The following is a 26945-nucleotide window of genomic DNA, read 5'->3' as shown; positions in this document are numbered from 1 at the left end:
AGGACATTCCAGGAATCATTAATGAACAAGGGGAGTGTGTATCCGAGGATCTACAAAAGTCAGAAGTATTTAGTCAGCAGTATGTATATATTGTTGGTTACAAAATATACAGATATAGGAGGTGTCTAATTACAATGAAATAATAAAATTGACCTATGATAACAATGATATTTGCAGTAAGATACAAAATTTTAAAATTAGATAAGGAGCTGGAATTGACAAAGTTTCGGGGGATGTGTTTAGACAATGAGTTGGGATATAGTACCATATCTGAATTATTTATTTGATTATTGTTTGCATGATGGAGCTATACCAAATGAATGGAGAGCTGCTATAGTAGCCCCTGTGTATCAAGGAACGGGTGATAGACATAAAGCTGAAAATGACAGTCCAGTCAGTTTGACATTCATTACATGTAAGCTTTGGGAAAGCACTCTTTCTGATTATATTAGACATGTTTGCGAAGTTAATAACTTTTACGGTACAAGGCAGTTTGGGTTTAGGAAAGGTTATTTCACTGAAGCTCAACTTGTAGGATTCCAGCTGTTTGTTTCGTAATTAAAAATAGGAACGTGATAGAAAGGATTCAGGAGGTCAAATGGACTCTATCACGATTGACTTATCTAAGGCATTTAATAGGGTAGATCATGGTAGACTACTGGCAAAAATGAGTGCAATTGGACTAGACAAAAGAGTGACTGAATGGGTGGCTATATTTCTAGAAAATAGATCTCTGAGAATTAGAGAAGGCGTAGCCTTATCTGACCCTGTAATAACTGACAGGGAAATTCCCAAAGACATTATTATTGGACCTTTAAATTTTCTTATATATATAAATGATATGAGTAAAGAAGTGGAATGGGAGATAAGGATTTTTCCAGATGATGTTATTCTATACAGATTAATAAATACGTTACAAGTTTGTGAGCAACTGCAAAATGACCTCGATAATGTTGTGAGATGGACAGAAGGTTGTTTGGTATAACGATAAACAGGGTTAAAAGTCAGGTTGTGAGTTTCAAAAATAGGAACAGTTGGTGGGGTGAAAGTTCCTTTTGGGGATCGTTGTAAGTACCTAGGTATTAATATTAGGAAAGGTCTTCTTTGGGGTAATCACGTAAGTATGACTGTAATGAAGGTATTTAGGAGTTGTAGTAAGAATGTAAAGGAGAGGTCATACAGTATAGATCTTTGGTAAGACCACAACTAGAGTATGGTTCCAGTGTATGGGACCCTCGCCGGGATTACTTGATTCCAGAAATGGAAAAATCTAAAGAAAAGCAGCTCGATTTGTTCTGGGTGATTTCCGACAAAAGAGTAGCGTTACAAAAATATTGCAAAGTTTGGGCTGGGAAGACTCGGGACAAAGGAGACAAGATGATCGACTAAGTGGTATATTCCGAGCTGACATTGGAGAGATGGCGTGGAATGACATCAGTTGACGAATAAGTTTCAGGAGTGTCTTTAGAATTGAGAAAGATGACAATATGGACATAAACCTGGATTTCAAGAGCACAAAGAGGGGAAAATATTCGTTTATAGGAAGGGGAGTTAGGGATTGGAATATCTTACCAAGGGAGATGTTCAATTAATTTCCAATTTCCTTGCAATCATTTAATAGAAAGCTAGGAGAACAACAGGTAGTAAATCTGGCACCTGGGGTACTGCCCTAAATGCAGATCAGTGGTGATTTATTGATTCTGTTGTTGAGATCTAACAGCAATGCAGAGCAGAAATCATTCATGCAAATGATTGAGAATGTGATGAGTATGTTATGTTTTCACGGGGTCGAAGGGGATAAGGGAACAGGGAACTGGAAATCAAGTAGGGATGACATAAAATTGTTAGTGTTGAACTGTAGAAGTATTCTAAAGAAAGGAATAGAATTAAGTAATTTAATAGATATATATTTACCAGATATTGTAATAGGAGTTGAATCATGGCTGAGAAATGATATAATGGATGCAGAAATTTTCTCACGGCACTGGAGTGTGTATCGTAGAGATAGGATAGGAAAGGTGGGAGGGGGAGTTTTCATTCTGGTGAAAGAAGAATTAGTAAGCTACGAAAAAGTTAAAGATGAGACACATGAAATTCTAGGTGTAAGGCTCATTTCTAAAGATAATAGGCAACTTGATATATTTGGAGTGTACAGATCGGGAAAGGGTAGCACTGATGCGGATTCGGAATTATTTGATAGGATAGTCAGCTATGTGGGAAACGACATGGAAAGAAATGTGATTGTAGCGGGAGATCTGAATTTGCCAGATCTCAAAATTGGGAAGGAAATGCGAACGACAGGAAGCATGACCAACAAATGGCAAATAAGTTAATATGGGAAGGACAGCTGATTCAGAAAGTGATGGAACCAACCAGAGGGAAAAATATTTTGGATGTGGTGCTGATAAAACCAGATGAGCTCTATAGGGAAACTGAAGTAATAGATGGTATTAGTGATCATGAAGCTGTTTTTGTGGTAGTTAAAAATAAATGTGATAGAAAGGAAGGTCTTAAAAGTAGGACTGTTAGGCAGTACCATATGGCTGATAAAGCAGGTATGAGGCAGTTTCTAAAAAGTAACTATGATCGGTGGAAAACGGTAAATAAAAATGTAAACAGACTCTGGGATGGGTTTAAAGAAATTGTTGAAGAATGCGAAAACATGTTTGTACCTTTAAGGGTGGTAAGGAATGGTAAAGACCCACCTTATTATAATAGAGAAATAAAGAGACTAAGAAGGAGGTGCAGACTGGAAAGAAATAGAGTTAGAAATGGCTGTGGAAGTAAGGAGAAATTGAAGGAACTTACTAGAAAATTGAATCTAACAAAGAAGGCAGCTAAGGATAACATGATGGCAAGCATAATTGGCAGTCATACAAATTTTAGTGAAAAATGGAAGGGTATGTATAGGTATTTTAAGGCAGAAACAGGTTCCAAGAAGGACATTCCAGGAATAATTAATGAACAAGGGGAGAGTGTATGTGAGGATCTTCAAAAGGCAGAAGTATTCAGTCAGCAGTATGTAAAGATTGTTGGTTACAAGGATAATGTCGAGATAGAGGAAGAGACCAAGGCCAAAGAAGTAATAAAATTTACGTATGATAACAGTGACATTTACAATAAGATACAAAAGTTGAAAACTAAAAAAGCGGCTGGAATTGGTCAGATTTCTGGGGATATACTAAAGACAATGGGTTGGGATATAGTACCATATCTGAAGTACTTATTTGATTATTGTTTGGCCGAAGGAGCTATACCAGATGAATGGAGAGTTGCTATAGTAGCCCCTGTGTATAAAGGAAAGGGTGATAGACATAAAGCTGAAAATTACAGGCCAGTAAGTTTGACATGCATTGTATGTAAGCTTTGGGAAGGCATTCTTTCTGATTATATTAGACATGTTTGTGAAATTAATAACTGGTTCGATAGAAGGCAATTCGGTTTTAGGAAAGGTTATTCCACTGAAGCTCAACTTGTAGGATTCCAGCAAGATATAGCAGATATCTTGGATTCTGGAGGTCAAATGGACTGTATCGCGATTGACATGTCTAAAGCATTTGATAAGGTGGATCATGGGAGACTACTGCCAAAAATGAGTGCAATTGGACTAGACAAAAGAGTGACTGAATGGGTTGCTATATTTCTAGAAAATAGATCTCAGAGAGTTAGAGTAGGTGAAGCTTTGTCTGACCCTGTAATAGTTGAGAGGGGAGTTCCTCAGGGCAGTGTTATCGGACCTTTATGTTTTCTTATATATATAAATGATATGAGTAAAGGAGTGGAATCGGAGGTAAGGCTTTTTGCGGATGATGTTATTCTCTATAGAGTGATAAATAAGTTAGAAGATTGTGAGCAACTGCAACGTGACCTCGAAAATATTGTGAGATGGACAGCAGGCAATGGTATGTTGTTAAACGGGGCGAAAAGTCAGGTTGTGAGTTTCACAAATAGGAAAAGTCCTCTCAGTTTTAATTACTGCGTTGATGGGGTGAAAGTTCCTTTTGGGGATCATTGTAAGTATCTAGGTGTTAATATAAGGAAAGATCTTCACTGGGGTAATCACATAAATGGGATTGTAAATAAAGGGTACCGATCTCTGCACATGGTTATGAGGGTGTTTAGGGGTTGTAGTAAGGATGTAAATGAGAGTGCATATAAGTCTCTGGTAAGACCCCAACTAGAATATGGTTCCAGTGTATGGGACCCTCACCAGGATTACCTGATTCAAGAACTGAAAAAAATCCAAAGAAAAGCAGCTCGATTTTTTCTGGGTGATTTCCGACAAGAGAGTAGCGTTACAAAAATGTTGCAATGTTTGGGTTGGGAAGAAGTGAGAGAAAGAAGAAGAGCTGCTCGACTAAGTGGTATGTTCCGAGCTGTCAGCGGAGAGTTGGCGTGGAATGACATTAGTAGACGAATAAGTTTGAATGGCGTTTATAAAAGTAGGAAAGATCACAATATGAAGATAAAGTTGGAATTCAAGAGGACAAACTGGGGCAAATATTCATTTATAGGAAGGGGAGTTAGGGATTGGAATAACTTACCAAGGGAGATGTTCAATAAATTTCCAATTTCTTTGAAATCATTTCGGAAAAGGCTAGGAAAGCAACAGATAGGGAATCTGCCACCTGGGCGACTGCCCTAAATGCAGATCAGTATTGATTGATTGATTGATTGATTGATTGATCGATTGATTGATTGATTGATTGATTGATTGATTGATTGATTGATTGATTGATTGATTGATTGATTGATTGATTGATTGATTGATTGATTGATTGATTGATTGATTGATTGATTGATTGATTGATTGGGTAGTATGTGGTCCTGTGGGTGCACTTCTTGCTGATAGGAGTGCACTAGCAAAACACAAGAAATGCCATTTATTCCTACCAAGTCCGATACATGCATGTCCACGCCGTGGCCTCTGGGCAACGGGTACGTGCCTCTGGGCAACGGGTACATTCTTTAAGGTACACGGCTAAGTCATGTAAGGGCAGAAAGCGAGTTCCCGACGCTTAAATGGGGACCAATCAGCTAAGGGAGACAACCCTAACAGAAAACATCGGTCTTCCAGGATTGCTGGAGGTTGGAGCATGGCTAACAACCTCGCTCCGGAAAACAAACTGTTGCGAAGCCCCAGAATATTCCTTGGAATGGTGGATTTAGTAGACGACGAGCTAAGCTAAAGGCAATGGACTACGCAATTGGTACATGGAATGTACGCACACTTCTACGAGCTGGAGCACTGAAAGTACTGATGCAGAAACTAGAAGTCTGCAAAGTGGACATAACAGCCATACAAGAAACTAGATGGTCAGGAAGGGATGAGATCTGGGACATCAAAACCCATGCAATATTCAGTAGTGGGAAGTCAAGGAATGCACAAGAAGGAGGAGTAGCATGTATAGTACGAAAACAAGCCAAAGATGATGTACTACAGTTTTTGGCAGTACATGAAAGTTTGGCAACACTGCGTGTTAAAATGCGATTTTATAACTTAACAATCATAAATGTATATGCACCAACGACAAGGAACAGATAGTCAAGGATCAGTTCTATGCTGAACTGGAACGAGTGCTAGATTCAGTCCCATCAAACGATGCTAAGATGATAATAGGAGACCTAAATGCACAAATTGGGAAGGAGGAGATATATCAAGGAATAATACGGATCCATAGTTTACACAACAATACTAATGATAATGGACAGAGATTGCTTGACCTTGGTACCAGCAGAAACATGAAAGTGATGTCAACTTGTTTCCCTCATAAAGAGGTACACAAGCAAACATGGATATCGCCGGATGGAAAGACCTGTAATCAAATAGACCATGTAATTATGGAGAAAAGATGGGCATCCAATATCATGGATGTCAGATCATTCAGAGGAACAAGTTGTGGCTCCGACCACTTTCTAGTTAAGGCAATCTTAAGGTGCCGCATTATGAAAACAAGAAAGGAAGGAATGAGAAGGATAGAAAAGTACAATACTAGTGAACTGAAGATTAAGGAAGTATCAGAAAGATAGGGAAAAGAATGGCAGAAGTGCTGGTAGAGAAATATAATAATTACCAAACAGCAACGGTCGAGACCAAATGGACTGCTCTGAAGGAAAGCGTTAAGGCCGTGGCAAAGGACACACTAGACATTGTACCCAAAAGGAACACAAAGGAATGGTTTAATGAGGAATGCCAAAAAGCCATAGAAGAAAGAGATAAAGCATATAAAGCATACCTGGAGAGACCAACAAGGGTGAAGAAACAAGACGTTGAAAACCAGAATAAAGAAGTAAGAAATGTAATGCGAAGAAAGAAGAGAAGAAAATTAAATGAGAAAATGGCTAGAATAGTGAAGGAATTTAAAGATAATAGCTACATGGCTTACAGAGAAGTTAAGGAAGTTAAAGAAGGATTCAAGGCAAGGACAAACATGTGTAAGGATAGAAATGGACAGCTTTTGGGAGATAAAGAAGGGATCCAAGATAGATGCAATCAATATTTCCAACACCTCCTGAACCCAGTAGAAATAAAAGGGAAAACACCAACTACCTCAAGGAATAACAGACAAATGAATCAGAAGTCACAGCACCATCTATGCAAGAAGTGATAGAAGCCATATAGCAACTGAAAAACAATAAAGCACTAGTTATCGATGGAATCCCTGCAGAGTTGTGGAAATACGGAGGAACCACACTACAAGAAGCTACACATGATCTAATTGTTAGTGTGTGGAATACAGAAGAAATGCCTGAGGACTCGCGCAAAGGCATCATATTCCCAATATACAAGAAAGGGGATAAGTTGGTATGTAGCAGTTATAGAGGGATCACACTGCTGTGTACAGTATATAAGCTGTTCACCTCCATTCTCAAGAGGAGACTGGAACGCCTGGCGGAAGAAATTCTAGAATACCAGGCAGGTTTTCGGAAGGGCACTATTCATCAGATATTTACTGTGAAACAAATGTTGGAGAAGTTTTGGGAACGGGGCATAGATGTGGTACAGATGTTTATCGACTTTCAACAAGCATACGACTCTATTGACAGGGATAAATTAATTGAGATATTAAGAGAGTTCAAGATACCAGAAAAGCTGGTGTGACTGGTGGAATTAACTATGAGAAATACGATGGTGGGAGTGAAAATTCAGGCTGAAGTAGGCAGCTTCTTCGAAGCGAATCAGAGATTGAAGCAAGGAGATGACTTAGCACCGATTCTATTTAACCTGGCACTAGAATCAGTGATTAGAACGTTAAGGGTAGACACCAGTGGAACACTTCTATACAAAACAGCTCAACTAGTTGGATATGCTGATGACAGAACTTTGATGGGAAGAACAACAAGGACAGTTAAAGAAGCATTTGAAGACTTGAGTAGAGTAGGTAAATAGATTGGATTTAAGATCAATGAACAAAAGACGAAGGTAATGGTGCAGGCTCGGAGAATGAAGTGTACAAAAGACCAACTTGTCCCTGGCGGATCCACAGTGGAGGTGGTGGATGAATTTAAATACCTTGGTGTACATCTAAGCAACAAGAATGAGGAAATGGTGGAAATACAGGCAAGAATTGAAGCTGCCAACAGAGCAAAATTTGCAGTACTACCACTTTTCAGAAGTAGAGATATAAACGAGAGCTTAGAAGTTATGCTATACAAAACCCTCATTCGCAGTATAGTGATGTATGGAAGTGATACGTGGACCCTCACAAAGAAAGCCGCGGAGAAGATAGATTCCTTCGAAAGGAAAATCCTGAGGAGAATTTATGGACCCATATGCATACAAGAGGAATGGAGAATTAGATATAACAATGAACTATATTCCCTGTATGGGGAGGCACCCCTGTCGCATGCCATTCGAATGAAGAGACTTAAATGGGCAGGTCATCTAATTAGGATGGAAGACCAACCGAATCCCAAATAAGGTATTCTTAGGAAACTTTGGAGGAGGAAGGCCTGTGGGAAGGCCACATAACAGATGGGAAGATGGTGTACATCAGGACGCAGCACACATCCTCAAGATCAGAAATTGGAGAGTAGCTGCACGAGATCGACAAGTTTGACGGAGGGCAACTGGGGAGGCCATGACCCGAAAACGGGCCGTCGCGCCATAGGTAAGGTAATGTTATGTTTTCTTTCAGAATGTAATTCTATTCATATTCTACCACGCTAATGTTTTAAAACCGGTGTTTTGACTGCTTTTGAAGAAAATTCTAGACGGCGTGCAATTCAGTCACTCCTTTTCACTCAAGGGGAAACAAGTCTGGTGGTCATACTGGCCACGGCATTTGTTGAATCTTTTGAGGTAAGTTTAAGTTTACAGATCCATTGTCCTGTTGGAATAACGCATAATTCCTTTGCACAGCGGAATTAGTCTTTTTTTGTTTTTTTGTTTTAGCTATTTGCTTTGCGTCACGCCGACACATATATGTATTATGGCGACGATGGGGTAGGAAAGGTCTAGGAATGGGTAGGAAGTGGCTGTGGCCTTAATTAAGATACAGCCCCAGCATTTGCCTGGTGTGAAAATGGGAAACCACGGAAAACCTTCTTCAGGGCTGCCGACAGTGGGGTTCGAGCCCACTATCTCCCGGAGGCAAGCTCACCACTGCGCACCCCTCACCGCAAGGCCAACTCGCCCGGTTGAACGAGGTTATGTATGTACTGGATATTAGTTCATGTTCCCTGTATGGCCTCCCATATTAGTCTCGAATATATCGGTTGGATCGATTATTGTATACACAGTTGAGTCTAGATAATCCGAGGTAATTGATGGGATGGGGGGATTTAAAACAACTCGAACTACACGCAGCACCACAGGGAAAATCGTGATATAGAAAAAAATCGGTAATGATTTAAGCTAAGGTCTTACATGGTCATTTCTTACAGTATTGTGGTATGGATTAAGGTTACATTTTTAGAAAAAGTCCTTAATTGACATATTTCCGTGTTTTGCATCGTTTATGTGCAAGAATATCATGACATTGCTTGAAGAGTGTGTCGGTAGGAGTCGCCTCGGGTTGTTGTTCTACGAAGCGTAATGCCGCCTTCAACGCATTGAGACCCTCGCTATGAGACATATTTGGTGCCGTTTGTACTAAAACATCTTCCTCTCTATCTTCTGTTGGTTTATTCAACATTTCAATGACTGATGCATCTGCAAGTTCATACAGTTCATCAATCTTAATCCGTTCTGTAACTTCGAATTCACTAGCATCTTTACATCCGGGTATCTGTGAGATTAATAAATCTGACAAGTTTGGTATGTCATTGCTGTCATCGGGGTAACTGTCAGCAGACACAGCACATCCTAAAGTCCTCCTCCATGACTTCGTAAGTGTCGTCCCATTATTTTGCTAACCAATATAATAAGTCCATCATGGTTATCTGTTTGAGGAAGTTCGTGGTGTTTACTTTACGTTCTGTTGCTTCCAGGAGTGAAGGCGGTGTCGATACTATTGTTAGGCATTCTACAATGCCCTGATCCACAGGTTCTTTCAAACATGTTACGTTAGGGGCGACAATGAAGCACGAATTCCATAACATACTAGTTCCTGTTCACGTACTAGTTTCAGACACGAAAACAAACGCGCGTGATCTCAGTAGAGGGGAGGAAAATTACGGTGACATGACGGGAATAAGCAGGGAATAAAATGATTTCTGAAACTCATTTTAAATTTGCGAAAACAAAAATTCAAATAACGCTCGGGTTTAACGGAGCCTCGGATTTCCGAGACTGGGATTTCCGACACTCTACTGTATACACACTTTTATCCTCTCCAAAACGATGATATCTAATCGACGAGAGCTGCCAGCATTACATACATTGTTAATGTATTCTTAAGACGCCAAGCCGTAATCTCTGAAGAACTTTCCAGTTTGGAGACAATACCGTGATGTCACGTATTAATTGGTGTTTCACTGTAAGTTCAGTGGCCTCAGATGTGATAAAAAGAGTTTCTATCTCGTTTTGAAAAAGCCGACAATAACGGTTACTGACATGGGACCTATAAAGTATGGAATTATTTTACTATATGACCTTCTTTGTAAACTTACAATGTGTTTTAACTACAAAATTATTCAACTATGTTCTACTTTATAAGTACGGCTAAAACCTTCTCATTCTTCCCTCTCTTATCGATGCTCAAAACCTGTACGAGTCAGATTGAAAAATAGGTATACAGTACTTACTACCTGTTTGTTTTCAATATTTCCATGCACACTTAAAGAAGTGAAAAATTAACAGCAATGAGTGAAAGATGAGAATTCAATCTAAGTTTGTAATACAGAGACACATTTCAAGCAGCACAATCCATGCACATGCTTCATTACGTGATGATAATGGATGATGCAGGATGACAGCAGAACATTGCTGGGGAACCGTACAGGACAGAAACGGGAATACCTCCACAAAACCAGTCAATAGCGGCTTTTTTTCTTTCTCACCACAAATTCCACGAATGTCAGGGCAACTAATTGTAAGCCATTCTGCATTTGTGGACAGCAGGCGGTGTACCGAATACCTCATGTCATACCGCGTAAAAATATTTTGTGAGCAGTTGTATCTTGAACTTAATGACCTGTACTTCAGTTTCGAAAGATTATTTAAGCGGTAAAATTTGTACAGTACTTCCAATAAATATGATAAATATCACAAATGTTCACTCTGAGAGTAAATGAATGTAAGGGTTCCTCTTCGTCGTACTGTTATTATTCATACATTTTTGTTAAGTTACAAATGGTTTCTAATCGTGGGGCTAATGCATTTAGTAGTATTTTAGAATAGTTACAGTATAATTCTAGAAAAGACTCGATAAGCATATCGGGAGAGGAACTGGAAACTTAAAACAAATACTGGTCACTTAGCTTTACACCGAGCTCGATAGCTGCAGTCGCTTAATTGCGGCCAGTATCCAGTAATCGGGAGATCGTGGGTTCGAGCCCCACTGTCAGCAGCCCTGAAGATGGTTTTCCGTGGTTTCCCATTTTCACACCAGGCAAATGCCGGGGCTGTACCTTAATTGAGGCCACGGTCGCTTCCTTCCAATTCCTAGGCCTTTCCTATTGTTAGGAATGTATCTTCGAACACCATATTTATTAACATTCAACTGTTTGATATATGTACCAACACAAATATTTAAAAGAAAAGGTAAAAATTTCCCAAACATACCGGCCACCAAAAGGCACTGGCCTTTTAAGAAGGGAAGAAGAAAGCACTTCAGGAATAAACACATAACACAGATAGTCAGGGAGTTCATAAATGTATAAATCACATCACTGAGTAACTCAAACTTTTAGTATTCTTTCTCATTCTCAGGCAAAACACACAACTTCTTGATGGGTCGTTTTATGATACCGGAGTTTGTTCTCACAGTGGCGACCCGTACGAGGTTGTCTTCACCAGGATGAACAGACTCTATTATGCCCATTCGCCATTGCAGAGGTTGTAGGTTGTCATCTTTGATGAGCACGAGATCTCCAATTCGAAGATTAGGATGTTTCTCAGTCCACTTGTGGCGCTGCTGCAGAGTGTTAATATATTCCTTATGCCATTGTTTCCAGAAGTCCTGGGTCATCTTTTGAAGATGTTGCCATCTGGAAAGTCTGTTTATGGAACAGTGAACAAGGTCATGATCAGGAAGTGCAGTAATTTGTTCCACAATTAGGAAATGAGATGGGGTTAAACAAGATAAGTATGTAGGATCATCGCTGAGTCTTGTTAGAGGACGAGAATTCAAGCAGGCCTCTATTTGGGAAGAAAGGGTAGTTAGTTCTTCAAAGGTAAGCACCGTGCTACCCATAGTTCTTCGCAGATGGTACTTGAAAGATTTCACCATGGACTCCCAAACTCCGCCGAAATGCGGTGCTGATGGAGGGATGAAATGCCAGGCGATCCCCTTTGTGGTTGCAGCTTCGACAATATTTCTGTTTTGATCAGAATCTTGGAGAAATTCTTGCAGTTCTTTCAGCTCCTTTGCGGCACCAACGAAGTTAGTGCCATTGTCGCTATAGATATTTGATGGACATCCTCTGCGTGACGTGAAACGTCGCAGTGCGGCCATGAATGCATCCGTTGTAAGGTCTGAGACAACTTCCAAATGTACAGCTCTTGTGGCAAGGCAAGTGAAGATGGCGACGTAGGCCTTGCCCGTTCGTTTGCTTCGCAGTGTTCCAATTCTTATAAGAAATGGACCAGCATAGTCTACCCCCACGTTCAGGAATGGTCTTGCAGGGGTGATTCTTTCTTTGGGAAGATTTCCCATCTTCTGTTGATTTGTTGTCAATTTTAATTTGTAGCATGGCAAGCATGAATGAATGCACCCTTTAACGACTTGTCGAATTCTTGAAATCCAATATCTCCCACGTAATGATGATATCAGGAGTTGGGGTCCAGCGTGGAGTAATCTTTGATGTTCACTTAAAATAATAAGTTTCGTGAGGTGATGCTTGGGAGGTAATATAAGTTGATGTTTAGCTTCGTAAGAGATGGATGATGCATTGTACAGTCTTCCACCAACACGAAGAAAGCCATGTTGGTCCAGAGTCGGGCTTAAATTCCTAATTTTGCTAGATGAGTGAATGTTCTTTCCTTGCTCGAGGCAATGAATTTCTTTGCGATAGGATACTGCTTGAACAATCTTGATACATACATTGAGGGCATTACTTATTTCTTGAGGCCTTAACGGGGACATGTCGCGATCATCGGGGTTTCTCCTGCAGTTTGAAGCAAATCTGAGGCAATAGCTAATCGTCCTGAGTAGTCGGTTTAACGAAGAGAATGTGTTTAGAAATGAGTCGTTATGTTGCACAATAACAAGTGAAGTTAATATTCTTTTGTCTGGTATCTTGTTAGGGTCGGAGATAGTTTCTTGTTTCGGCCAAGCTGAGGGGTCTAAGCATAGCCAGGCTGGACCGTGCCACCACAGCATGTTGTTCTTCATGTCTGTTGGTTCAATGCCTCGCGAGACAAGATCTGCTGGGTTATCCTGTGATTTAACATGAGACCAGTGATTCGAGGGAGCAATTTCTTGAATTTCTGCAACCCTATTTGCTACGAACGTCTTCCATTTAGTGGGGCACGCATTTAACCATGCTAGTACAATTGTCGAGTCAGTCCAAAGCTGTATCTTAGTGAATGGCAGTTGTAGAGAGGCAAGTGTTTTCTTCAGGAGATGGGAGAGCAGTAAGGCACCACACAATTCTAGTCGGGGAATTGAGACTTGCTTTAAAGGTGCGACTCTCGATTTTGCGCATAACAATCTGATAAGAACGTCACCATTGTTGTTCACAGACCTCACGTAAATACAGGCGCCATAAGCTTGATGTGAAGCATCGCAGAAACCATGGATGTCTATGGACTTAATTTTCCCTTCAGCGAGAACACACCTTGGGGCCTTGATGCTATTAAGCGTGGGGATCTGCTCATATAATTTCAACCAAATATCAAGTAAATTTACTGGTAAAGGGTCATCCCATCCTGACCTTTCCTGCCCGAGACGTTGCATGAAAACCTTGAAGCTGATTACTACAGGGCTTATAAATCCAAGTGGGTCGAAAATTGAGGATATCGTTGAGAGCACCATTCTCTTTGTGAACGTCGTATCACCCATTAATTCTTGAAAATTTGCGTTACAGTTTATTTGAAACTTGTCCGTGGATGGATGCCAAGTCAACCCTAATGTCTTTACCATGTCACTAACGTTGTCAGTTAACGAGTGCTTAGTTTCTCGTAAGCTTTCTGGGATGGAGTTCAGTAATTCAGGGCTATTGGAACACCATTTTCGCAAAGGAAACCCTGCACGACTGAGAACCTGTTGTAACTCGATTCGCAGCTCCAAGGCTTCTTCTAAAGTATCTGCTCCAGAAAGACAGTCATCAACATAGATGTCACGTTTGAGGATCGCGGCCGCTCTCGGGAATTCGGACGCTTCTTCAAGTGCTAATTGCTGGAGACATCTTGTGGACAGGAACGATGCTGCAGACGTGCCATATGTGACAGTGTTAAGAGCATAAGGTTTTAGATTATCTTGAGGATGTTCTCTCCATAGGTCGATGTTTAGGATGAACCATTATCTGGCGGTACATCTTTTCAATATCAGCGGTGAAAGCAATGTTGTGAGTGCGGAATCTCATAACTATTGAGCAAAGATCTTCTTGAATTGTAGGTCCTACCATTAAGATATCATTTAAGGCAGTACCGTTGTCAGTCCTTGCTGATCCATCAAATACGACTCTTGTTTTAGTAGTGCTGCTAGAATGCTTGACAACAGCGTGATGAGGCATATAATATCTTTCTCCTTCAACGGGTTCTGACGGAAGTTCCGTCATGTGTCCAAGGGTCTGGTACTCTCTCATGAAGGTGATGTAATTTTTACGAAGGTCGTCTTGAGTTTGTAGTTTCCGTTCTAATAGATGAAAACGTCGGCTGGCAGTCTGCAATGAGTTTCCAAGTTGCAACTCTCTCTTAAGGGGTAGCTCTACGATGAATCTCCCAGTTTCATCTCTTCTTGTGGTGTCCTTGAAATGGGCTTCACATTCCTTCTCTTCAGGTGAGTGTGTAACATGGTTCACTTCCTCGAGGCTCCAGAACTTCTGAATTTGTATTTCTAAGTTGAGGTCAGATCTGATAAAGAGCGATTTGGTTGGTGTCTCCTCTTCCCTTTCTCGATTGAGTTGTGAATATTCTCCGCTGAGAATCCATCCTAGGTGTGTGTTCTGTAGGCATGGGTACCCTTGTCGGCTTTTTCTTCCGGGTTGCAGGAGCTGTAAGAAAAATTGTGCGCCAATCAGTAAATTGGTAGCCCGAGGGATGTGAAAGTCAGGATCAGCGAGAGTGATGCCTTGTGGAATGTTCCAGTCCTTGCAATTGATATGTGAGACAGGTATATTGCCAGTTATTCTGGGAAGAACAATACATTCCATGTTGAAGTGATAATCGTTGATTGTTGAGTGAACCTCAATATTCACTGCTGTGTTTGCTTGGGATGTGAGTTCACCAAAAGCATGCAGTGTTATGGCGCTGGTCTTTTTCTTTTTCAGTCTCAATTGTTGCACCATGTGTTCGGATATAAAGTTACTCTGCGAACCATTGTCGAGTATGGCACGAATTAAATGGAATCTTCCCTGACCGTCCTTGATCTTTACTAAAGCCGTACTCAGAGGTATCTGATTCTTGGATGTGCTTCTCAGAGAATGATAAGATGATTGTTGTGGATTGTTGTTTTGATTTGCAGGAGATGATATATGGTCAGTCTCATGATGCAACAACGTGTGGTGATATTTGTTACATAATCTACATGATGTTTTTGATGTACATGCCTTCCAAGTGTGGGATGAGCTCAGGCAATTGCTGCATAGATTTTTATCCTTTACTACTTTGAACCTTTCATCACAATCTAATTTAAGAAAATCTGGGCACCTATAAAGCTGATGTTCATCTGAACAGATGCAACATTGTCTTGACGTTGTAATGTATGACTGTTGAGCTGCGATTTTTGACCTTGAACTTGTCTGATGGTTTTGCGATAGACTGGGAGAGGGGTTGGAGGCACAAAGTTGCAATGTCTGACAACGTCTCTCCAAGAACTTAACAAGTTCTTTAAACTCTACAGCTTCGAGATGAGAATGTTTATTTTCGAACTCTAGTCTCAATTTCTTATCCACTCGCGATAGTAGGAGCTCATTTAGGAGATCTAGAATGCTTATCTTAGCATCTAGTGCGTTCAGCGCATCAATGCTACCTCGGAATTTATTTACGAGTTGGCGTATCTCTGTTTCGGTTGAACATACTTTACCCGGTGATTCTAGGATCTGTTTAATATATTCAGCAGCTATTAATTTTGGCGAGTGATACCTGCTCACGAGAAGGTCATAAGCTACAGTAAAATTGGAGTCTGAAATGCCAATATTCCTAATAGCATCCTTGGCTTCACCTTTAAGCGAGGATAACATGTAATGAAACTTCTCAACATTTGACAGATCATTGTTATTAACTATCAGGTTCTGAAAGGTGTCCCTGAAATGAAGCCAAGATGTTAATGTACCGTCAAATGTAGGGAGCTTGATTTCTGGCAATTTTATTTGCCTTGCTACATCATTGGTTGAAAGAGAACGTACTTCGTCAGCTAAATGTGAAGTCTGGGAAATGATAGCCTTTCTAAGCTTAGCTTCCAGAAGGTCGCTATTATTTTCGAATTCCTGGTGGTAATCGATATGTGAATCGATATTTTCGTCATCATTTAGCTCGAGTTCAGTTTGAATGTATTTGAAATCTTCCTTAAGAGAAAGTAGCCTATTCCGTTTTACTTCGATTAAGGTTGCGTCTGCCGTATCAAGTTCTGAGCTCACAAAGCTTTGTATGCGTGTTAAACCGGCTTTAAGAACGGATCTTTTCTTCATTAGAGCTCTCTTTGTATCGGGATCCATGTTGCATTTGTAGAGATTAATACGAATGATTGGTGTCGTCTTTATGACGTGTCAATTCCGTCTAATTTCCGCCTTCTAAATCATGTGGCACGAATGTAACCGTGTAGAATTTCCGTGCCATGGATATTAGTTCTCATATGTCACACTAGATGACGCTACTTGTCATTACAACGATGTGCAATCCGTTGTTTTGTACAGGTCGCTTATTCTCTTTGGCACAAGTTAGTTTGTAAACACTGCGGTAGATGTCGTAATCGAAATGTCCAAGGCAATGCGTTGAAAACACACAAAAATCAACATGTTTCACGAAATTGATGCAGTAAGTAATAGTATTTCATTAGATTATATCCTTTGATACCTTGTAAATACCAAAACTTGCCAGGTTTGCCGTTGAAATCTACATCCAGACCGGAGGACCAATGTTAGGAATGTATCTTCGAACACCATATTTATTAACATTCAACTGTTTGATATATGTACCAACACAAATATTTACAAGAAAAGGTAAAAATTTCCAAAACACCTATCCCATCGTCGCCGTAAGACATATCTGTGTCGGTGCGACGTAAAGCAAATAGCAAAAAAAAAAAAAAAAAAACAACTTAGCTTTACTCTTTAGAAATAGAATTCCTTGACACCAGAGTGAAGTAACGAAATCAGTTTTCACATACATTCCCATAACGTTTGCCCCAAGAACGAAATAGATGAACCAACTTCTAACATATCAAGGAATGATGGAAATACGTTTACTGATATGTTTCAGAAAGATCATCTCTGAAACAAAACAAATCAAATACCTGACTTAGGAGATGTTCTAAACGAGGTACCATCCAAGGAATACGAGCCGTCCTGGGAATGTAAACAACAATTATTTACCTTACAAGCGCCGAAAATGGTGTTTTACTTACCTTGGACAAAAATTGTAATAGAGTGGTATCATGGAGATGAGTGTATATTACCTTGATGATTGGACATCCTCAATTGACCTGTGTATTAGAACCTGATGAGATAGTGCACAGGATGATGGTGAGTTCTTTACCCAAACACGCGACAGAATAGGTTCTGGTGATCTTCGTTTTCATTACTATGATTGTGTTAAGAAATATGTCAGAGAGTCAAAATTGGAACGAAAGTCCAGTTTATAACAAATGAAGATAATGGAATTAAGGCACATGTTTTGACTGATGATTCATTCCTCCGTACATTGAGAGAATGGAAGTCACCTTGTTTTAGGTATGTCCAAGAGCATCGGAGTCAGAGTAAAATGGTGAAATATTGTATTCAGTGAGGCGGGTGAACTTGAACGAAGTATGTGAAGAATTAATATTGCAGTCCGCTGCTTGGCAACCCGTAACTACCTCTCATAAGTAAAGATGGTTCCTAATTTAACCAGACTAACATCGCATTCATCGGCCTCAGGAGAAAATATCAGATGTATAAGATGTATATAGAAATTGATCACTCATTTCGGTTGAATATCGATTTACTTAATTTCTTATTTACTAACTTATTTACTCGTTTTATTTTTCATTAACAGACAAGCGTCCTCTATTCCACCAGGATTGTAATCAAAGGCAAGCTTTGGTACTTTATTCTGCATCATCCTCGAAACGTGATTTTTATATTTTTTCCATTTTATAAATATATTTACTGTATACATAATATATTAACTTCCGTCTTTTCTATGAGCTAGTATCATATCACTCTTCTAAGAAACAGCAATTTGGTCGACTGTATTTTATTCATAAAATTTCTCCAGATCTTCTGCAGACACAGATAAAATAAAAATATAATCGGCAAATCTCAGAGTTTTGATTTCTACTCTTCTGATTGTACAATTCCATGTCCAGTTTATTCCCATTTCTTACCCTTCAGTGCTCGTGTAATTGTTCCATGCATTTACTTGTATCAGTGGAGTTATCAATACTTTAGCCCTGGAAGCAAGACATTCAGACGCGCGGAACGACTGTCGTTTGTTTGCATCCTCGCGGCCTTCTCGGGAAGGATGTTGTCAAGCGGTGCTCGGTGCTGCCAACCTCTCTACTTTGGAACTAATGGGTGAATGGTGTTTCGATATGTGGTGGTGATGATTGTTATTGCACCATTAGTCTGGATTGGTTATTGACGTGCTGCCGGTTAGGATAGGATATGGAGAAAACCTGTAATATAGGGACAAGCAAAGGGGCGCTCCTACTGTGCTGGGGTTGTTAACAGATTTTGATTATCATAACTGACGGGAATGAGATCACGTGTCACTTTACGTTGGCCACTAGGAGTGCAAGTAGCTACATCAGCAATGAAAATGGTGTGTAATACTCTTTATTAGGTTATACAAGTAAATGTAGTTCTTGGGGTGGGGTGGTGGGTTCCTGGACATCGCTATTAACACATCTCTACTGTGAGACGCATTCCAAGTAAGATTTCATTAATATCCACTTACTTATAACGTTAGAAAAATCTTGTCTAAAGGGCTGAAGTTTTACCGTGGAATTTCTTCTTCACCTCGTCATATTCATTAACAGGTAATTCGTTAGAAAGGTAAGTGAAGGTAGGCTAAGGTACAACAGGCTGACTGTCAGTTAATATCATTGCTCTGAGAGAATATTTCTTCTCCTATACTGTAAATTTATACTTTCCTGTGGAGAATTGCAGATTATAGTGTTTAATCCTAAATTTGAAGAAGGTATCGGTATAACTTGTTTTGTAAAATATCTTGAAGGTGGGTTTGTTTTAACGACCCAATATCCATCTGTCTGTGCGCCTCCTTGTGTGTGTGTGTGTGTGTGTGTGTGTGTGTGTGATATGTTTCACTTCGGATATTTCTGAAAATTATAGTGATAACGTACATGAGAAATGCACAAGACAACATTTTCGTACATATATAGTCCTATTCCAGAATGTAAGTAGATTTTATACCAAGCAGTTTAAGTGACCCTTTCCTCTGCTCACCTTATTCCAATGGCGGTGAGTATACTGATTTCGAATATCCGACACTTCAATATTTTCTATCATATAATTGCTGTCAACTTTAGATAGTGGTCATATATTATGCAATGCCTTCCTTCTTAACACTAATGGCAGTGTGGCTAAATAAATTTTAGTGAAATATTGCTTGTTATTTGGAGTAAATATGAGCTATAATTCCCAAAGCTACCCATGCATTTTTGTTCTTCACTGCAAATGGTAAAAATTCATGCTTCATGGACTAGCCTCAGTTGATTTTACACGGGCTGTTCCAGGTTTAGATACGGAGGTAGGATCTGTTAAGGTGAGAATGAAAAGTCTCGCTTGGTTATTATATCTCTAAAAAGTGTGAGAAACCGCGTATCTAAAAAGTGTGAGAAACCGGGTATCTGACAATGCACTTATCAACCATTATTATCATTAAGACTGGTCACGCCTCTCAGCCACGTACGGATATGCAGTTCATCAGAACAACGGTCGTTGTGTTCATGTTCATATGCTTATACGTACCGAAAATTAACCTTACGTACAGTGTACCGTAGGCCTGGTGCATGAATGTATGCATGACTCACTCCAACAGAATAATGTACCGAGCTCGATAGCTGCAGTCGCTTAAGTGCGACCAGTATCCAGTATTCGGGAGATAGTGGGTTCGAACCCCACTCTCGGCAGCCCTGAAGAGGATTTTCCTTGGTTTCACATTTTTACACCAGGCAAATGCCAAGGCTGTACCTTAATTAAGGCCACGGCCGCTTCCTTTTCACTCCTAGCCCTTTCTTGTCCCATCGTTGCCATAAGATCTATCTGTGTCGGTGCGACTTCAAGCAAATAGCAAAAAAAAAAAAAAAAAAAAAAAATGTAGGCTATGTAAGGTTCATTTTCCTATATAATTATAATTTCGTGTGGCTATTTCCAGCTGGGTGCAACCATTGTAAGGCAGACCCTCCGATGAGGGTGGCCGGCATCTGCCATATGCATGTAACTGCGTGTTGTTGTGGTGGAGGATAGTGTTATGTGTGGTGTGTGAGTTGCAGGAATGTTGGGGACAGCACAAATACCCAGCCCCCGAGCCATTGGAATTAACCAATGAAGGTTAAAATCCCCACCCGGCCTGGAATCGAACCCGGGACCCTCTGAACCGAAGGCCAATACGCTGACCATTCAGCCAACGAGTCGGACGTTCATTTTCCTGTACACATAGGAAGATGAAAATGGGCACAACGACAATTGTTCCGACCGATTGTGTATCCGTACCTTTCTGAGTGCTGTGACCTGTCTTAAGGGAAATGACGGTTAGAACGAGCATTGTCAGATACTGCGTCTTCTACTCTCATTACAGTTACTTAAGTATTAAAAAGCACGTTTCCGATGATGTCCGAACTTTGTGGTCTACCGTATTTAAGCGTTCTTTAGAATGACCAAGAAATAATAATAATAATAATAATAATAATAATAATAATAATAATAATAATAATAATAATAATAATAATAATAATAATAATAATAATAATAATAATAATAATGTCCGCCTCTGTGGTGTAGTGGTTAGTGTGATTAGCTCCCATCCCCGGAGGCCGGGTTCGATTCCCGGCTCCGCCACGAAATTTGAAAAGTGATACGAGGGCTGGAATGGGATCCACTCAGCTTTGGGAGGTCAACTGAGTAGAGGGGGATTCGATTCCCTCCTCAGGCATCCTGGAAGTGGTTTTCCGTTGTTTACCACTTCTCCTCCAGGCAAATTTTCCCATACCCCGAGAAAGGCCCCTGTTCAGCATAGCAGGTGAAAAGGCCTGGGCGAGATACTGGTCATCCTCCACAGTTGTATCCCCGAGCCAGAGTCTAAAGCTCCAAGGCACTGCATTTGCGGCGGTAGAGGTGGGATCCCTCACTGAGTCCGAGGGAAAAACCAACCCTGGAGGGTAAACAGATGAATAATAATAATAATAATAATAATAATAATAATAATAATAATAATAATAATAATAATAATAATAATAATGCATCCTCTGGGTCAAAATATGATTTAAATTCATCTACTCAACACTGAATGTACTGTATGTATGAAGTTAGTAAATTAATTTGTTATTTCATTAATGATATTTTAAAGAGAATTAGATATATTCAAAGCACATTAGTATAGTAAGACCACCAGAACAATGAATTAAACACCACTAAATTCCAAACTGAACCCACCAACCGCTCATATACTGTACTGGAGATTTTGAGGTGCATTCATGTCACCTGATGATTGCAATGCATTCTGAAACTAACCGTGCTTTGTTTATCGGATATGATTTCTGATTTATAAATGAACATTTCGTTTCATTCCATACGAAGCTGCATTCCAATTAAATTAGCCAATGCTGTATTTCAAAACATAAAACATAACATTTCATCGTCTTATAAAATAGGAACTGTACGCAAGGGGTCTGCTATGAAGGAATTTTAAGGCCTAATTTGTTTCTACACCTAGTGCTTTGTTAAAATATGATTCTGAGGAGAAAGAAGGATTTTGGTTGCCTCATAATATGCTGTGACGGTGTCCGCCAGTTTATTGTCAGGCCCTTAGACATCTTTCAATCTCCTGCCTGGGCGTGTGTAGCAACTGCTGAAAAGCTTGAGACAATTGGGGACTAAGAGTGTTCTCACAGTACCCAGCTTCCCGAATGTTCTGAAATCCTTATTTAAGGCCGATCAAATGAGTCTGGAGTTCAGTTCATTTCAGTCAGTCAGTCAGTCAGTCAGTCAGTCAGTCAGTCAGTCAGTCAGTCAGTCAGTCAGTCAGTCAGTCAGTCAGTCAGAGGTTCAGTACAGCAGTCAATGCCATTGAGCGAGTGTGGTGCTGTGGAGCATTTGAGTGCTGCCGTGGAGTTTAGTTTGAGCTCAGTCAGAGTCAGTTCTGTCAGTAATTCAGTTGGAGTTGAGGAGTGTTGCTGTGAAGCACTGGGTCAGTGAGTGGACAGTGACGGTTGAGTGATTTGAATGCTGGGTGTGTGTACTGACGGCGAGTGCAGTTCAGTTCCATTTGAGGTTCAGTCTGTGATGAGGAGTTTGTGCAACGAGGGCAATATTCAGCCCGTGAAGTGGACGCACGTTCTGTTTCTCGCCGATGAATTGCATCTCTCGTGTCCAGCTGCTATAAGCAAACCTGTTTGTCTATGGCGTAGGGTGAGAGAAGTCGGCTAGCGACTGTGAACGAAGTCTGCTGTAAGTGTACGGAGAGCGTACGACATACAGGATTGTGCAACTGTGGTGCGTAAGCTGTGAACTAATGGACTGCGATAGTACTGTGAGAGTGACTGTGGAACTGACTTAGACTATAAGTGACAGTAGTGGATGAGTGTGCAACATGATTGTTTTAGTTTATAAGTGGTAGAATGATGAGTGGTATACGGTAAGCTTATTTAGTGGTTAATAGGTTGGGTGATGGTATAAATTAATATGTTATTATGGTTAGTATATGTAGGAAATGTGATGGAAAGGGAGATAGCAAGTCACGTAGTGACGCAATAGTTGATAATTTACAGACTTGGTAACGTAGCAGTAATTAGGACATTCCCGAGACAGTAGAATGCGTAAACGAAATGTTATGGTTGTCTCAGCATGTAGTGTACAATGTAATGCTAGACATGCTGACACAACCAGGTCAAAGAAGTGGTCATATTGAAATGTTAAAGGTTGCACACATACAAAGCGGGTGACTTAAGTTATGAGGGTGTCAGCAAACTTCAGCAGAACAGGCTAGGATTCAAAGGATTACAATATCATTGGGGATAGTCGTTTAAATTTAGGGTTTGTTGACACACTCCGGGCAGAGGGGGAGAGACGGCGTGGTTCGTGAGAAACCTCACGTTCCTATGTCAATCGCTAAATTAGCTGGTTTTCACTAGATTCTAACCGGCTGTTAGCACAGCCGTTGGGAGCTATTACCCCTGTTAATCCATATTATTACTGTTATCGTGAGCAGCCTTGCGATTTTCTGGTTTCCACTAAATATCTGGTAATCACCAGGGTCTATCTTGCAGTTAGCACTGCGTGCAGGGTCCACTGTTCCTATTAGGTTTTCCGTTATTATTGTAATTTTATTATTATAGTTTTCAGAAGAGTATAAGAAGTTGAAGGAATATACCTAGGTTTGGCAATGTTATTTTTCTCCATCAAGGATCATCAAGCTAGAAAATACTGTAGATCTAGAGAAAAATAATAATGTATAAACGAATAAAAATGTTTCGAGGTATCTGTGGAACAGCAGAGGTGAAAGAAGTTGCGGGCTAGAATGGGTCTAACTACAAGGCCACAAGATGAATTTAAAATTTCAATAAAGGTTATATTTTCAAAAATATCAAAACTTAACAAGATTTAACAAAGAGCTTTAGACTTCAACAAAAACAGCGAGTCAAACAATAACCAACCATCCGGTCCAAGACCAAGAAAACAATTTTCCACTAGGTGAAATAACAATGAAAGGCAGGTACAAGTATAATTTTACCAGTACAGGGATTTTTTACAAGTTTTTGGGCTTCGAGCCCCACTTTCACAATCCTTGAGCTATTAGCTCAACTTTACCAAGGTACAAATTTGAACTAAGGGGCAGAAAACCCCATCATACCAAGGAGCACTTGCTCCTAATTACCATGTTAAGCCTCCAAGGGGCACTCAGAGATCAAATAATGAAAGAGCAAACCGGCTCACAGTTACTCACGCCCTTTGAGGGAAGCCTTAGCTTTTACAATCACATGCCATACAGGCACGACTTACAAATTTAAAAAGGGGTATCTCTTACCCAAGCTACTGGGCTTTACTGGAAAAATACTAGGTTAATAAAAACGGCCCAAAACACAAAAGGAATGGAGGCGTGAATTAGCACTCCTAAAAACACCTTTTAAAACCTAAGTGGCGCTAGGCCGATTACACAGGGGCTAATCCCAAGCTAGGGAGGTGACTCGTATGAGAAAACTTTAACACATTAAGAAAGAGAAGAAACGGTTATGAAAACGTAGTCACCTCAACTTCAAAATGAAGGGGAGCTCGAGATGGTAAAGCACTCTCTATTCCCGAATTACAGTTCAAGTTATGTGAAGTTTTTGCAAGAATTGAAAAGGCTTACATATTTAAATATATAGGCTACATATTAAAGGTTTCGAACTTTCCCCGCGAGTTAAACTGCTGAGCTAGCAAGAAATAAAGATGTTAAAAGGCCATTACCTTGTTGAAGAGCCGCTGCCTGAAGAACGAGGCGCTTCCCGCCCCCTGCTACATATTCACACCCCGAGAAATATGTTATACGAGTGGCCCGGAGACAAGAAAATCAGCAGTTTTTATACCCTCGTGGAAAGTTCGAGACCTTTCATGAATGATAACAACCCGCCTTCAAACTTTTATTGGCTACAGTACACAGTTACATACAAAATTGGAGAAGAAAGCCCCGATTGGCCGAAAATTTATTACAGAAATTCCTGCTTGGCTACATTCAAAACAGGCGGAAAGAAAGGATTAATATTGCCAACCCACAAATGACAGAACAAAATTTAGTAAAGAGAAAACTTATGAGTACAAAATTTATCCAAGAAAGTTCATTCCTTCACACCAGAGCGCATTATCATAGATTTTGGTAGAGACATCTGTTAGAGAATGTCCACACTTCTTGATCAATGAAAAACAAAAGCAAATCAAAAACACACAGTGACATCTTCTGATAAACAGTAGAGTTAGTTCAGTTGCTAAAGTTCAGGGTTTCTCCAGTAGAGAGGTAAGTTAAGGCGGAACATTCAAATAGGCGGAGTATAGGTGTACCAACCGGTACAAAAAAAAATAACGAATAAGTGGCAGAATGAACAGCTAGTGCGACTGAGTAGTGAGTGCGGAGAGAGCGCGCAAAATAGTGTAATTCTATGTACCGTGTAGTGTAAGTTGAGTTCGTGGTGTGCCTTTGCAGTATGTAAGCAATTAGTAGTAATTAAAAAAACCCTAGTCATAAAATTTAACGCTACCAGTGTTATTTACTTGCCCGCCGTCAGTATACAATACGGTTTGACACTATGCCTTTACCGTTGAGTAGAAGCTTTGTATGTTGAATTTGATATATCTTTTGTGTAAATATGATCGTTAATATGTTCAGCCCGATGAAGATCATTTCTTATATTAACACCTAGATACAGAGTTACAGAACCCAAGACTTTCAGAAGGGTCCAGTTTTACATGCTAAAGTATCTTTGAAGCTATGTACTACCAAAAGATTGCTTACCTTGTAATGTCCCAGTTCTGTGACGTGGCAGCTGAGAATGGCCTCTCTCCCCACCGGGACAGTGACGTTCTTAATGGGCTCGGAGAAATCGGGGTCAATATCCCCAGGGACTGAGTGCGGTGGCGCTGCTGAGCCCAAGTCTATGCCAGGATCTGCAATTTAAAGAAGCCAATACGATCATTCGTTACTGTATTGTGTTAGTTTCCTAATTACTACTCAGAGGCATATATCAGAGAAATACTAGATTCCTTTAATTGCCTTTGGGTAGATTATAATAAATAGCAAACTGGAAGAACAAGTAAGAGTACAATACAACGTTCAGTGAGGTGCTTGACGACATTCCGAAATAAAATAAATTAAGTCTGCCCATACTAGAAGATTAGAATAAGCTGAGTTATATCGCAAAGGGCTTCTTACCCAAGTGATTCAAATCCCTAACATGTTATAATAAAATATTCACGTCTCTAGGATTCCAATTCCACAGAATCTACAGATTCCAATGCTATGATTACGATACCATTTCACACAAAACGTGCCTCTCTTGCATCTCGAAACGAACATTCTTGACTAATGAACTCTGTAAGTGCTAGAAGAGAAAAGCAAATATTGTTGACCTCCTTCCCTCAGCACAAGCTTAGTATCAAAATCGTCGCTGCGGCAACAATACCACGTATCTGACAATGCTCCCCCTGGCCAGTACTTTCCATAAGACTGGTCAAGCATCCCAGCCACTTACGGATGTGCAATCCATCAAAACAATTTTCACTGTGTCAAATTTCTCATGATAACGTGTAAAATAAAATGAGCATTAAATACAATATACTGTAGGATTAAGTAAATACCTCATGCAAACATACATTGCTACAGTACGGTACGGTAAGGTTCATAAAAATTAAGAAGCAAACAAGCTTATAGTTTCATATTACTGTTTATATCATCTTTACAGTCACATTACTATAACGTGAAATACCAATCAAAAAGGGTGTGATCTTTCACGGGTATAATCCCACATTCATTAACAGGGGTAGAGAAGTAGACAGTATTGTTCTGAAGGCAGTGAAAATCGACATAGACCATAGAACATCCGTGGCTTCATTGATGCTGTCTTTGTAGGATATGATCTCACTTTTACCTTCGGTTGTTCTGGTACGTCTACAACTCTTTCTCTTACAAGAAATTGTTTCTCCAATAAAGTGGTACTTTGCAGTGCAGAGGGTGTTTTCCAAAAATGATCACATTGATAATTTACAGATACAAATGAACACAACGAAGATTATTCTAAAGGCCTGCATATTCATATGTGGCTGGGAGGCGT

At 40.0% G+C, this 26945-nt stretch overlaps 1 protein-coding gene across 1 annotated transcript in view; it reads right to left on the bottom strand.

The window, feature by feature from the left end:
• LOC136858336 (lachesin) overlaps positions 1-25736 on the bottom strand; it is a 1056232-nt gene extending 1030496 nt beyond the window's left edge. The window contains exon 1 of the mRNA XM_067137802.2: positions 25631-25736. The gene's annotated coding sequence lies outside the window, so the exon portion shown is untranslated. The remainder of the gene's footprint in view (positions 1-25630) is intronic.
• Between the last annotated feature and the right edge of the window lie 1209 nt (positions 25737-26945).

Source organism: Anabrus simplex, chromosome 1, assembly GCF_040414725.1.
Source record: "Anabrus simplex isolate iqAnaSimp1 chromosome 1, ASM4041472v1, whole genome shotgun sequence".
Taxonomy (NCBI): domain Eukaryota; kingdom Metazoa; phylum Arthropoda; class Insecta; order Orthoptera; family Tettigoniidae; genus Anabrus; species Anabrus simplex.
The sequence above is the reverse complement of the archived record's forward strand: the minus strand, read 5'-3'. Positions and strand labels throughout refer to the sequence as shown.